This window comes from Helicoverpa armigera, chromosome 7 (genome assembly GCF_030705265.1).
Source record: "Helicoverpa armigera isolate CAAS_96S chromosome 7, ASM3070526v1, whole genome shotgun sequence".
Taxonomy (NCBI): Eukaryota; Metazoa; Arthropoda; class Insecta; order Lepidoptera; family Noctuidae; genus Helicoverpa; species Helicoverpa armigera.
Window position 1 is genome coordinate 4,991,036 of NC_087126.1, and position 12,616 is coordinate 5,003,651.

At 36.2% G+C, this 12,616-nt stretch overlaps 1 protein-coding gene, 1 long non-coding RNA gene and 1 other non-coding gene across 3 annotated transcripts in view; all 3 read right to left on the bottom strand.

Moving 5' to 3' along the window:
* Su(var)3-3 (Suppressor of variegation 3-3) overlaps positions 1-12,616 on the bottom strand; it is a 223,690-nt gene that overhangs the window by 60,928 nt on the left and 150,146 nt on the right. The gene's annotated exons all lie outside the window — the stretch shown is intronic.
* The window catches only part of LOC135117059 (uncharacterized), a 162,620-nt gene that overhangs the window by 38,328 nt on the left and 111,676 nt on the right, over positions 1-12,616 (bottom strand). The window lies entirely within an intron of this gene.
* Positions 12,341-12,413, bottom strand: Trnak-cuu (transfer RNA lysine (anticodon CUU)). The gene has a single exon. It is a non-coding gene; the product is annotated as a tRNA-Lys (tRNA).

Genomic DNA, 12,616 nt, shown 5'->3' on the forward strand with positions numbered 1-12,616 from the left:
GATCAAGCATGGTGATTAACGCTACTTCCTTAGTATATCACGTTTTGACTTTTTAGCAAAAACACATAACTAATAACTGTCCCAACCTCCCCAGTTACTGTAGCCAGAAAATGGGAAAACAAAATGAAGTAATTTCGAAGACACGCGACTATCCCTAATTCTCGGAAGGATAAAGAAATAGTTCCAGATGTGTTACAAACAAGAATGAGATGAAATTGAGTTTGGAACACAGAATCACGCCAAAATCAAATTTCGTTTATATGACAAACATGTCTCGTACATAGCCAGTGACATTTTATTAGCTCCGGATTCGTATATAGGGTGTATGGGGACATCAAAAGGAGGTGTCATCGCTGGCACGGAACTCTTTACGTGTGGTGAATATCGTGATACACCACGCGCCGCCGCATGATGTATGTAAACAAATTTGCTAAATTTTGATTAGATCTAGGACGAAGTACGCGGCTGAAATAAAAGAGTATTTCGTCGCCTGCCTTCAGTAACGGGGCGTTGATGTAAAAATTTTGTTTACGGATTTGATAATGGTTTTATAAAGCTTCTCAAAACAATAAATTTGGCCGCAATCTGATTTTCTTAAATTGATTTAGCATTTAAATAAATTTCTAGGAATAGCTGGTCCGGAAACGTCACCAATTCCACAATAACGTTTCCGAATTGGTCAGCCGTCAGGACTGCCGACAACGACCGACAAACACTGGAATTGCGATCAAAGGAACAACTTTGAGCTAATTCGGACGTTTGCCAACGACCTGACTGGATCTGCCAATCAATATTTATCCTCTCCTCTAAACAATTGGCGTCAGCAACTAACTTTACGAAACAGTTGGGTTAGTAAGCACTTTTAAAGTAATTCATTTTCTAACTGATATTGTCCAGCGCTGCCATGAGAATTGAAGTATCTTCACCTGCTTGAAATGATAAAAACTGAAGAAAACAAAATACACTCCCCGTGTGCCTAGTTAAAATGCGAAAATGTGGCAACATTTCAGATTGGGTACATTAAACTTTATACGGATGTCGCTAAATTGGACTGTTGGTTAGTTTGTTCTTTGCCAAGTTTTTTCCTGTCCAGTCGTCGAGGGCCGGGGGAAATGGTCGTGGACCGGGTAATTGTGTTAAAACTTTCATCAGGAAGTGTGAAATTTTGTGGAAGCAGCGAGGCCAATGTAACCGCCATGCCACCTACAAGTTTAATTTGTTTCAAAATTGTGGTGAGACACAAAGGCAAAAGTAAAAAAGTCAACGTTATCTGTTTCATAATACCATCACAGAAAAGAGATTGGATGGTACGACTGCACTTGCTATTCATGACGCTCGTAGTGAGACACTTGAAAATACAGCAATGAATAAGCAATTACACATGACACACGACATCAACGACTCTTAACACTCAATTAAAAATGAAATAAATAATTCATAGCCAAGCTGTATTATTTTTATTCAATGAGTAGGGCACTGGGAGACACAAAGACTGAATACAAATGTATTTGACACACGTGACTCCATGTGAAACTGCCGTGGGACAGCGTGGCGCCACCAATCTCGCAGAAAATAAAAATATGCGGACCTCATGTAAATATTATGTGATATTTGGAAATGAATCACTGCTAAAAGGTAGGTAAGTCACTAAAGGCGTACTTACCTAAACACTATATTATTAACTATACTGCTTGTGCTCAACACAATTACAACATTTTTAAATACGTGTCAAGAAGAAACACAGTTGGAACTTAAAAGCTAATTTATATCTCAAATACATTTAAAAATTCTTACTTATAATAATCACGAATGAATAATTGATGAAGCGTTAAATTCGTCGGCTCATTACAACACATTATGGAAACGAGCAGGTAACATCCACACAACATTATCGCCGAATATTGAAGATGCTCTCAGAACGAGAACTAAACGACATGTCTCTTTGGGGACTTCCATATCGATGCTTCTCGATGTAGAAAATCATTAGAACAATATGGAAGTGTCAAAGAGCCGCCTAGCCGGGAGCGAAATAACAAAGCCTGATCGGATGCTACCGTAGTTACATGCTCGAACTCGTGACACGTCCGCCGGCGCACCAAACGGAAGTTGTTATTACGAAAATATATGCAAATTACCAGCTCACTGGAAATATCCCTTTTTCAGAGTAGCGGTTTTTTGTTCCTTCATGCCGCTGGACTCGTCATTTGCATCTTATTATTGGTATGTTTTAGGGGATAACATGTCGAATTTGAATCGTGTTTACCGCCGCCTCGAGCCTCTGCGAGTTGAATAAGAAGTGATTTCACACGACACGAACATGCTGCCGGTCTTCAAAATTATTCAATTATTATTCAAAACGTAAAGGTAAAAAAAATATTCCTAGTTTTAAATCAATGCACGTGGAACCAACACGAAGACGTAATGTAAACTTCGAAACTAAAAACCTCAACCAGGATCATATTGTTAAGCCTATATAAACGTTTAATCGAAGTTAAGTAACGGGCGTATTAACTCTCCGTTTTTGGTAAAGCGGACACAATCGTTAAGTCGACTAAAATAAATTTCGTGGGAAGCTTCCTAACTCCTACCGACTAAGCTATTGTAAATGCAAATGATCTCTGCGTGGTGCGTTCAAGGTGTATATTGGTTCGTAAGGCATTTGTATCGAACACTCGATAATAAAGTTATTGAAAGTGGTAATAAGATTAACGGCTTGTTCGTTGCGCGTAAATCACGATGCATTACGTCGCCGACGACAGGAGGCTCGTATCGCATTACAGTGGATTAATTGCGGCTGAGCCGGCTGTGGCGACAACTGGGGCGGGGCCTGCGCTCGCGCCTACTATACGCATTGACGATGTGCTCCTAAGAAATACTGCAATATGATTTTCGGTTTTAATTTTAGTTAAAACTGAGCTGCGATGGTTACCGGGAAATATCGATAAGGTAGTTGAATTATAACCTTAGCTCTCGCCTTTGAGTAAATGGTATGCGTCATTATCGGGAAGTGTAACGAGCGCGGTCGGATCGCAACAAATCATCGCGACGAGGCGGCCGCAGCGGTGCGCCCGCCGCGCCCTGTCGCTCACTGCCAAAATTAATTTCCCGTAAAATCGCTTAAGCGATCTATCTTTTTCCGAGAAAAATAATATTCGTTGAGGCGCACTCAATAATAATTTCTCTCGTAAGTAAGAGACGCTTAATCTGCATTGTACGTATACAACCTGTTTATCTCGATATGAATTGAGTCTGCCCACTTGTTCGTACTCTTGAAGGAAATGGCTGGAGCGCAAACAAATTATTAACCTTCCATATAGGGCGTGAAGTATGTAGCAGGTAGCTGTCTCCATGCCTTTGATAGACACTAGGGCTTTTTGTACTAGACGTCTGTTCATTAATAACCACCGTTAAGATATTCTCGTCACATAAATGGCTAGCCTGCTTCTTGCTCATGTTTATTATTGTTTGGCTAAATGGAGTACTAACGAGATATTATTTTTGATAAATTGACAAATTAAGTACCTAAATATGTACGAAAAATTAACTCGTATATAACATCACGTTCAACGCAAACAGGTGTCTTTGTTATTCGTTTAGCGCCTCAGTCAACGGTGAATAAGTAATATACTTAGAAAGTCTAGGTATGTTGAGCCTAAAAAAATAACATGATCAGTGTTTTTGTATTTAACAAGAAAAAATCACCCAGACACCAAGAATTAAATAAACAAAGCTTTTCTATCACACCAACAATAAATCAAAATAAAAGGCATCATTCATTGTCTATCCTTTCTAGGCAAATATGGCAAAAATTCCCTCCGAGTCCGTGGCTCAGTGTTCTCTGCTAACGAAAGGAATGAGAGGACAAAAAGTGTCCGCTCGACTATTCTTAGTTCCACGACACGCTGCCGCTCGATTAGTCGCTTAGCTGCCATGGAACTGATAATAATGAGATGCCTCAAAATGGTCCGATTCAGGATATAATCGGTTCTTACAATTTTGAAAACTTAGTGATTTAAAGTAGGTACTATAAGACTCCATGTATGTGAGGTCATAAAAAAATTGTACCATGAACAATGAACATCAGCCAAAATAAAATAAAATAAAGTAAGTACGTATTCTATTAAATTATATCCCATGTATTGTAAATAATAACAAACTCAAGAAAGCCTATAGAATATTGTGAAAACCAAAAACGCTGTTGTTCAATGTCAAGCTCCATGTATATTTGGAGAACTTAAAAGGTTCTCAACACAATTAACGTTGACATAAAAGAAAGTGTTAGTACAAAACTATAAAAAATAAATGCAATGCCATGTCTACCTCATTTTAATCCTGTTTATTGACGCCATTTCCTCCCGTTCGATGTCCAAGTCACCGCTGAGAACCTGAATGCACCAGAGGCCTGTACTTGGAAAAATAATTGCCCGAGTACTTACTGTACAGTAAATGGTATTCTTACTAAAACTATTCGAAATACCTAAATAAAAAGGCAACATTTAAATAACTCAGACTAAGAAGTCCAGTGTAATGAGATAGGCTGGCGGACCTTACCTGTAATCACCGTTGGACCGTGTGCCACTTCAAGGATAACGCGAGAATGACGGACTCATGTACAAAAAGGAATGTAGGTAAAGTATTTTACTATAGTAATCAAACTCATGTCTCGAAGATGACCTATTTACTTGATAAGTAGGTAATGGAATAAACCCAACTCTGTAAGAGTTCAACGACTACACAAACAAGGCGCCCTACATTTTTTAATGGTAAAATAGTCGTGGATGTAGGACACCAAAAATAGAAAAATATTCTATACAAAAGTAAAAGGCCATTCATCCAAATATTAACCTAATTACAGAGGTCAATGGTCTAAAAGATAATCCCCATACATAATCAGGTGTGCCAGACCTGTGCCTGATCTCAGAGCGGTAGATGAGCGTGATTTATGTATACCGACGACATTAAATTACATCTAGATCGAACAACGCTATAAATTATCTGCCCGTATTGTAAATCTGCCGCGAGTATCAATGGTCAAATCACTAGCCAAAGTGCATCGTAAGTTGATGAGTTGAGAACAGTCTAGAATATCTGATAATAGTGCTTGTATATCAATGTCGGACTATCAATGTACAAAGTTATGAAGCAATGGTGTGACTGTTAACTATTGAATATTAAATGTAATGTGCATGCATAATAATAGAATATTTAAGGAAAAAAATAGAATATTTAAGGAACATAATTAAGCAGCTATCGTAATTCAAAGAAAAGCTACGAAATTTCATTGATAGCTGTAGATTTAGGTATATAAAAACAACATGGTGCCATATATTTTTTTAATAAAGTAGGCCAGGCCGTTATGAACGAATTATAGTATGATTAACCACTTGGCACTCGCTCTCAATTGCAGCTTATAAGCAGGAATTTTACACAATTTTGATTCATAATTAACACGTAACTGCGGACTGTATGGTACTTTGGAGCCGTGGGGCAATGAATTCCTGTGTATAGTATACATACGGATACAAATCGGTGACCGTTAAAAATAAATTATAAATAACAAGCGGGCAATAAACGAGCTGTTCGCAGGTCGGAGATGCAGGCAGATAAATCACGCCGGGACTGGCGGTCGAGACCGTCTGTGTGTAATAGTGTAAGTGTTACGAATGAGAAATGTGATGATGTTACCATCTACATATTCAATACTACTAAATACATGTTGATTTAGCTGTTGCCAACAATTATTTTTTACATTTATTTCCCTACAACTGGTGTGGAATGTCGTTCAATTTGTAGCACTCGAGATTAATAGTTTTTGATTTGCATGTGATTTTTACCAAAAGTGATAATTTAAGTTTTCAGTGGTGAAAATAATAAAACTGATTTTCCACCACCAGAATAAAAATAATACTATTAAGACTTATGTCAAGAACAAAGAAAAACCACTAATGGGTTTGTCATGCACCTGTCTTTAGTAAAACAAATTTAACATTTGCACTTTAACAAAACGGCGTTATTGCAAACACAGCAGGTAAACAAGAGCGGAGGTGTTAAATTTGAGGTGTCGAGTGAATTTCAACACGTACCAATTATCACCCGACCGATATCAACATAAAACACTACAAAACCAACAAACGATTACTTCCTACACGAAATTCGCGTCACAACGTTATATTATACCAAGATGAGATAAACGTGCCAAAGTGTCGTAGATTTAATTTTCAATTATCGTCCGATCTTGATAGAAAAACTTGAAGATGCCTAGCATATTTTTTAAATTTATATTCTGACACGTTTATATCTGAGATAAAGCTGTGAAAAATTACTCAAATTATTCGAGCACCAACCGGAGTAAAAATAAAATATTCCAATACAGCAGGTGCCCGGCATCGAGGCGCAAGAGACTATGACACTCTCAATTATCAAATTATCGTCATTGGCAACTTGATACTCGCCTTAATAGTGGGTTTCAAGCTTTACGTTCGACTTTAAAAATACCCACGCTATTTATTATTTAAGCTCGCAAAAGTAGTGTAAATACAACGTGACTGAACCGGTATTAAATCATCTAGGGATGTGTATAATTTATGAACGGTTGAGAAAATATTTGTAGGTGCTATTTTTTATCGCTTTACATGATACGTATATGACATGGTTAATTTACATTTTCTTTTATCAGGTCTAATTCAAATTATAAGTATAATCCGATTATTGATGTCATATTCATGAGGCTTCTAGATAATTTGTGCATCTTGTAAATGTCATCAAAGCAATTTTAGCCTCAAAATGCCAACATCGTGTTCAACGGCCCGATAATGTTATGATACAACATAAACAAAGCATTTAGGAATTATGATATCTATTTGTTACGAAACTTCTGAAACGCCTTTGTGTAAGTAAACAATATTTGTACAATTTACATTATTAACCAGTCAACACTTAGTCAAACAAATCTCATCAAGACATTAAACCTCAACTCATCAAAGAAACTAACCGATTCCGTACAGAATGACTTCCGAATGTAAATAATTGGCGCAACAGGTGTGATATAAATCTTATACAAACGAGGTGGTGATTAAGACGATCGTATATCAAGCGTTAGCGGCTCACCACACGCAATGCCCTATCCGCGGACAATATATGGACTACATCGACATTCAACGAGGATTACCTATAACAAGGCATACTAATCGTATACAAGAACAAGATCCTTTTTTGTATATTAGACCTACAATTGTGAGTCCTTGAAGACCTATTTTAAATGTAACATTTCTAACCGGCAGTCACATATTACAAAATAATTTCCAATCGTTAGCTATGCTCGAGCAAAAGGGTAACCCTTTCACTTTCGCTCATATATGGGATATACACGAGCTGACCGTAAAGTCACTCAACACTAACGAGCCTTGATGTCAAGTAGGTAGGAACGCGACGCACGACAGACCTTTTCATAAAACACTCTTTATCACTTTATGATGTGATTTACCATAGAGGAATATAAGTGACGATGCAAATTCGATTCTACGTTTACACATCTCATACTCAACGCTTACGGACGAAACAATATGTAAAGCAACGGTACAAAATGATCGACTAGCAGACACGAATCTCATGGATGCCTATTTGTTGAGCGCAAAGCGAGCTCTAGGTACCTACTACTTTTTTTTCTAACTTGCAAGTGAGCGATTTATTGCTTGCAGCTGCGTTTTTTCTGGAGCCTGGACACCATAAATCGTGTCCACTGTGCTTTTTCAGTGCACATGATTTGCAGAAAAATTGAAGGTGTAGATCAGTGCGCACTGAAAATTAAAGCGCTTTTTCTTGTTCCGCAAAAATACGGAGCAATGACAAGATTGTGGTGTCACTCCAATTATATACGATTTGGTTGTCTGTTGTAAATAAATCTATAGCACGCCTTCGCTTTTATCTTGTATCATTGGATTGTTCTTTCCGTAACAATCGCGACTCGTTGTGTTTATACTTGACTCACGAGTGAATTATGCGCGTGAAGTTTTATACGATCGCTTAAAGCAAATTAATGTTGACAGTTAAAAAGTAGACTATTTATTTATTTTTTTCAGCGATTTACAAAGAGCTTGTAGGATTATACAAACAATTCAAGTTTAATCCACATTTCTTCAGCTTGTTAACATCTGAATTCTAAAAAGTAAGATCTAATTTTCACAGATGTTCAATACATGAGTGTGCACTGTTTAAAATTTATTGGTATTCGACTTGGAAATTGTATTTTCTGGAGAGGATACAATAAATATCCGAAAGGTCGCGTTAACGAGCCGCCCCGACGCGAGACGCACGGAACAATAAAGTACGATTTTACTGAAGACTCGTGAATATAAAACACATGAGGATAAACAACATTCAATTTGGCAAACGTTGAAGAGTTTTCGAAGTGATATATTAAGACAGGGTTAAATCCTAAGAATTTTATAATAAGACAAGAGATTCAATCAAAGGGCTAGGGATTGGATTTCAAAATGCCTGTGCGCACATTGATCCGCTTACAGAGCTCTCCGCATATTTAAGCTCACGGATATCTCTCGTAGATCTCGCAAAAAGCCGCGGCGATGTACCGCGAGCAAGCTTGGGCCTGGTTAATGATTGGCTCCATATCGAACCGAAGAATCCCTTGTAAAATTACCGCCGCCTCTTAATAGGTAGGTACGTATTTTCGGCAAGATTTCTGATTCCCCTCTTATCATCTCATTTCAATCTTTCGCTTGTTATGAGTCGCTCACTTCACTTGTGGAGAGTGATTGAACCGCTTGATGTTTTTCGCTGTCAGAGATTCCATTCTTTTTTACCTTTTCCCCCTCATCGTTTCTTATTTATATTTAAATGAAGATAAAACTTCGATACAGTTTTGCGATGTTTTACAATATTGCTTTTGTTATGATTTTATAAATTTTCTTGCGAAATAAGTACCTTGTTGTTGTAGCTACAAGTTTCTCTATAACAACGGATTATACAAAACATATAAATAAATTGGAATGATTCAAAAAATAAAATTATATTTTGTACAAGTATCGTAATGATGGTTGCACATAAAATCCTTTTGATATATTAATCAGGTACTTAAAATTTCTTACAATTTGTATAAAGTTTCTTCTACTCATGAAACATCAATCATGTCACTATAATCTGTGGACATAGTAACATCATAGTCATAACAGTCTTCCATAACCAGTATCAATTAACGGCTTTTATTCATGAAATGAAATCCGTTTTTCACTGTGTAGTTAAGGTAAACTGCACAATGAAATCTAAAATTAATTGCTCAAAAGTAAAATAAACGTAACCTCAGTTCCAAACGTTTTCACGTAGCACAATGCGAACATTTCTGCGAACTACTGCCTTTTAACGTAACGGTTTAAAGCAATCATCGCAGTTGAGATTGAAATGTAATTTTATGTAGAAACCAGCACTCTGACCCACGGCGGTGCTAAACATTTACATCCACTCAACCTTACTTAACTGATTATCTATCGTAATAAATTATGTTTAACCCGTGAAGCGTTATACACATAGAATTATATACAGATAATTAGGTAGACGTAACTACGTGTTAATAATTCATATTTATATGAACCTTGTACAAACGTTTAGTTCAACACTGTTATAAAAAAGTAAACGGTATTAAAAGCCCACTTGATATTAAAATACTATCTTGTCCTAAATCTTAAATGTCAGAGGCTTTTATAAAAAACCGTTTTGAAAATATTGCTTATAAAATCTACTTGTTTTAGGTTCTTATTACAGTTTTAGGTCAACTGAAATCATGACGAATATTAACAAGAATTTAGTCAAACAATAAGGCACTCGTAATGAAGAGGTTTATCAAGCGAGAAATCAGGTCGTTACTCAAACCGAAATGGAATAATTCATATTCTCAATATATTTATCTGAGCAGACATACCTACATATCCTGAAGCAACAGCACAATAGTCCAACATCCTTAACAATGATATATTGACATTCAAAGACAATAAGTTGACACAAATAGGGTACATTATAATACACAATACAATGCGTGGGTGACCTAGGGAATGTTCGAGCTACCTACTGAGACACCCGGTGACTAAATATTTAACTGAGAATGTTACTAACTTAACGGGGGACAGTGCTATGTGTAATTTTCTTCGCATAAGATCACTTATAGCGCAAAATTTCTCCAATACCCAGTAAGCACAGCAGCTTCTGTATAGAATGTAATAGAATTACAAAACATTCCTTCGTGTTTTGGAATGTGTATCTTGAAGTGAAAGTGACACAAATTTTCCATTAACAATACCTTCTGCATTTTGTATGTTACGCTGAGGCAGCCAAGTTCAATTCGGAAGTAGGTCTAATAGAAAAAGTATATATATAATTAACTATGTCTTTATGTATAGGTAGAACTAACATAAACAATTTAGGGATTTTTCTAATTCCGATGCATTTTCATAGAGTTGAAGCTCCCCTTAGGGAATCACTTTAATTCATGCTACTTTATTTTTTACGTTGAGACGGCTTTTTCATATACCAATTTTCTTAAATAAAAATTCGTTTTAATTGTCACACATACACATTAATTTATACACACAAAATCTTGAATTTCAAACACATTAAAAAACTTTATTAAACTACCAATACGTTTTAATGACAGTTCCGCCAGCTCATACTTTATTCCACGGTCCACAGTGAGCGAATTTAAAGACTACAGTGTCATTAACGATCAAGATAAGCTTTTTGCACTGTACGAGGAGCCATTAACTCCTTAATGTTACAATATTTACTTAAAAGCGTGGCTGCTTATAGCGCGATTGGATCGAGGATACGATTTTGCATACAAATAGTCCCAAGTCCTTGAATCAACGCGAACTATGCTTAAAAAGAATTGTTCAAGATTGCATTCTTTGATAAAAATGTACTAAAAATACATTTTATTAAAAATAAGAGTTCCTTAACTTAAGGTTTATAATAAAACAAAGCATGAGCTACGCCGAGGTGTGAAAATATCATGACATGACTGGTTTCCTTGTAAGGATACCAAGATAACCAAAGTCATATTATTGTACTTACGCATCAGATGTTCACCACTGAAATAAGCTATCTGATCAACAACTACAATTAATGGTAATAAAGGATATGGTAGGGTGATAATGGTTTTTGATATACCTTATTTTTTTAATAGGTATACTTACTTGAAATAAATTGTTTAGGTTTCAAAGGCATTAAAAAACATCAGTAGAGATAATGAGAACATTTTATATGCAAATTCAATGCAAAGCGATCTACTTTATGGCGTGATTTAGGAATTAAATTTATTGTGTTAAGAATAAACGGTAATTAAAAATGTTCCAAACATTTCTGCATATAAAAGCTACATGCTCAAGAAATGTCAGTTAAACTGTGCGCATACGTTAACTACTACTTAATTAAGGTAAGTATTTCTCAGTAAAAACTATTAAGGCCAAAATGTAAGACTCGTATACTTTTTTAATCTTTCTTAATAATCTCCTTAGTATTACTGTTACAGTTATTCTCGACTCATTTATATTTGTAGTAGCCACGGATGTTAGGAAATAAAGTGTTTTTCGTAACATTTGCATGGAATTCTCTAAATGTCGTCTTTGTAATGAGAAAAGGCAAACTTCGAGAATACATTGAAAGAACGCTAGAGTAAATAATGTCGAAACCTATACAAAAGGCGGAAAAGTAGGAATGTAGTACCGAGGAATAAGTAGGCTAACCTTTCACGATCAAATAAATTGTGTACTATTGAAGTCAGGGGTCTGAGACTGACTGTGTGTAACTGATGACATGACACAATGGATATGTAAAATGTTAAGCACATATACCTATAAGTTAACCCCCGTGAGAACGATACATGTCTATTTTTTCTTATTAACTAACAACGCACGTTTCATCGATTAAGAGTGTGAAATGTTTCGTAAGTAAAGTCAATTTAAAAATCCGTAAGAGAAATCTTCAAGCTCGTTTATAAATACACTTACAACAGTTACAAGTATGTAGACAATAAATAAATGTATTATAGATTTATACGTTGACAGCTAATAAGTGGCGAACAGTTACCAGTCAAAATAAATCCAACGATATTAAACGTCACCACAATCAACATCGAGTGTGTACATGTGACTACGAAACGTGGGAAACATTTATAAAGCGTTGTCAGACCATCCGTTGACCCTTTAACGGTACCACGGCCAACTGATTGTATAACATGATTAATTAACTTTATTTGAAATCAAAGTAAATTAGAAAAAGAGACATAAAATACTTAAGAAAAACAAAATTCCTTATAAACTCCCAGTTCAAAAAGTTGCGCCCAACGTGGGGCTCGAACCCACGACCCTGAGATTAAGAGTCTCATGCTCTACCGACTGAGCTAGCCGGGCTTGTGAGCGGTGACCGAAATAGATGTATGGTTATCGCGCACACAGTACAACTCGTGGAATGACGTAGATCTAGAGTCTATAAATAGATAACGTTCGAGTTATTATCATTAGCAGGAACTTATTGACACAAAACAAGTTTGTTGGAATAGCTTGCGATAAATTTAACTTTACTACAAGCTACGAGGTACAACGTTTGTGTGTTC